Source organism: Schistocerca piceifrons, unplaced genomic scaffold (assembly GCF_021461385.2).
Source record: "Schistocerca piceifrons isolate TAMUIC-IGC-003096 unplaced genomic scaffold, iqSchPice1.1 HiC_scaffold_956, whole genome shotgun sequence".
Lineage (NCBI taxonomy): Eukaryota > Metazoa > Arthropoda > Insecta > Orthoptera > Acrididae > Schistocerca > Schistocerca piceifrons.
The window spans coordinates 105001-107500 of NW_025729230.1; the positions used below are offsets into that span (position 1 = coordinate 105001).

General features: G+C 57.8%; 1 non-coding gene across 1 annotated transcript in view; it reads left to right on the top strand.

The window, feature by feature from the left end:
- The first annotated feature begins 1333 nt into the window (after nt 1-1333).
- Nucleotides 1334-2500, top strand: part of LOC124773808 — a 1909-nt gene continuing 742 nt past the window's right edge. Inside the window, exon 1 of the ribosomal RNA XR_007014924.1 lies at nt 1334-2500. This exon is cut by the window's right edge and continues 742 nt beyond it. This is a non-coding gene — a ribosomal RNA (small subunit ribosomal RNA).

Sequence of the window (2500 nt, forward strand, 5' to 3'; positions counted from 1 at the left end):
GTGCACGCAGCTACGTGTCGTCTCCCTATGAGAGCTGGATTGCAGTGTGGTACGCCATAGAGACGTGTGGGAGGAACGGACGCCGTGGATGGCGATCAGCATGAGCTGTCTGTTGATGTATTCGGACCTAGTCGTCTCTCCTCACACACCGTGATGGCATGGTGCACCGCGTTCCATATCTGCGACATGCTACAGAGGCCGGTTGACAGTCGTTCGAGCAATGGACATCGCATACGTACGGGGGCCACCTTCCACGTATTGTCTAGGCGTGCACATTTTGTTGCGTGTATGTGGGCAGACGTAGTGTGGCGTGACACCTGACACAGGCATGCAATAATCGTTGAAGTTGCAAATGGCGATGGACGCCTGCGTTTTCTGGTGAAGTTACGCAAATGAACAAATGGTAACCTGTTGTGGTGCGGTTGTTCTCGCTAGGGGTGAATCGGTGATGGCGACGATAGGTTGAGGTACTAACCGGTTGTTCCAGCGATACCCACCATGCCGACGAAACTGAACGGCATCTGGGTGTGAAGCGATACGCGGCGGTGGCTGGGTGGGACCGTCCCCGGCCGGTGAGGGGGCGCCTCCCGGCGTGCTGGCCGCGCGGTGCGTGGGCGCACGCGCTACAGCCGGCTGGTGGGGGCGGCCAGTGGCAGGCGCGCCGGCCGACGGACGCGGCAGGCGTCGCAGCTGCGCGCCGGCGCACCCTGCGCGCGGCGCCGTGCGGCCAAAGTAGGTCCTCGCGGGCCCGGTGCGAAGCGCGGTGGACATCTTCAGTGTGCTGGTCCGATTGAGGACTGTGTGCGTTGAGGATGCGCCGCCGCCCGGCGCTCGGCGCCGCGACGCCGTCTGCTGCTCGGTCGCCCCAGCGGTTCTCGCTGGTGGTTTGTATCGCAGCTGTGCGGATGTGTTGGCGCGTGCGCTGTGCTGGGAGAGTTCGCTTCGGCACCCAAGTGGGGCTTTTGTCCTTCTGTGGCGCTGGCGTTGGAGCTGCCGGTCACCGTAGGTGGCGCGTGTTGTCTCCCGCCGGCAATGCCACGACAGCACGCTCCCGGGCCTCTGTCGGCAGCGGCAAGCTCAGTTGGGAGCACGGGTGGTCGCACCGAAAGCGTCTACTCGCCTAACTCCGGGCGATTGCGCCTCTCTCGAACCCGACCAAGTACTTGGGACGGCGCTGCGCGCCGCCGGGACCTGAGAGGGTTTCGAGGTGTATTGTGCAGGGGAGCTCAGCCTCCTCCTGTTTGCAGAATGATTGAGCGGACGCTTGCGTGTTCGCGCGGGCCCCCGGGACACACTCCCGGGCGGCCGGCTGCTCAGCTCTAGTTGACGCAGCTCCCTGGTTGATCCTGCCAGTAGTCATATGCTTGTCTCAAAGATTAAGCCATGCATGTCTCAGTACAAGCCGCATTAAGGTGAAACCGCGAATGGCTCATTAAATCAGTTATGGTTCCTTAGATCGTACCCACGTTACTTGGATAACTGTGGTAATTCTAGAGCTAATACATGCAAACAGAGTCCCGACCAGAGATGGAAGGGACGCTTTTATTAGATCAAAACCAATCGGTCGGCTCGTCCGGTCCGTTTGCCTTGGTGACTCTGAATAACTTTGGGCTGATCGCACGGTCCTCGTACCGGCGACGCATCTTTCAAATGTCTGCCTTATCAACTGTCGATGGTAGGTTCTGCGCCTACCATGGTTGTAACGGGTAACGGGGAATCAGGGTTCGATTCCGGAGAGGGAGCCTGAGAAACGGCTACCACATCCAAGGAAGGCAGCAGGCGCGCAAATTACCCACTCCCGGCACGGGGAGGTAGTGACGAAAAATAACGATACGGGACTCATCCGAGGCCCCGTAATCGGAATGAGTACACTTTAAATCCTTTAACGAGTATCTATTGGAGGGCAAGTCTGGTGCCAGCAGCCGCGGTAATTCCAGCTCCAATAGCGTATATTAAAGTTGTTGCGGTTAAAAAGCTCGTAGTTGGATTTGTGTCCCACGCTGTTGGTTCACCGCCCGTCGGTGTTTAACTGGCATGTATCGTGGGACGTCCTGCCGGTGGGGCGAGCTGAAGGCGTGCGACCGCCTCGTGCGTGCTCGTGCGTCCCGAGGCGGACCCCGTTGAAATCCTACCAGGGTGCTCTTTATTGAGTGTCTCGGTGGGCCGGCACGTTTACTTTGAACAAATTAGAGTGCTTAAAGCAGGCAAGCCCGCCTGAATACTGTGTGCATGGAATAATGGAATAGGACCTCGGTTCTATTTTGTTGGTTTTCGGAACCCGAGGTAATGATTAATAGGGACAGGCGGGGGCATTCGTATTGCGACGTTAGAGGTGAAATTCTTGGATCGTCGCAAGACGAACAGAAGCGAAAGCATTTGCCAAGTATGTTTTCATTAATCAAGAACGAAAGTTAGAGGTTCGAAGGCGATCAGATACCGCCCTAGTTCTAACCATAAACGATGCCAGCCAGCGATCCGCCGCAGTTCCTCCGATGACTCG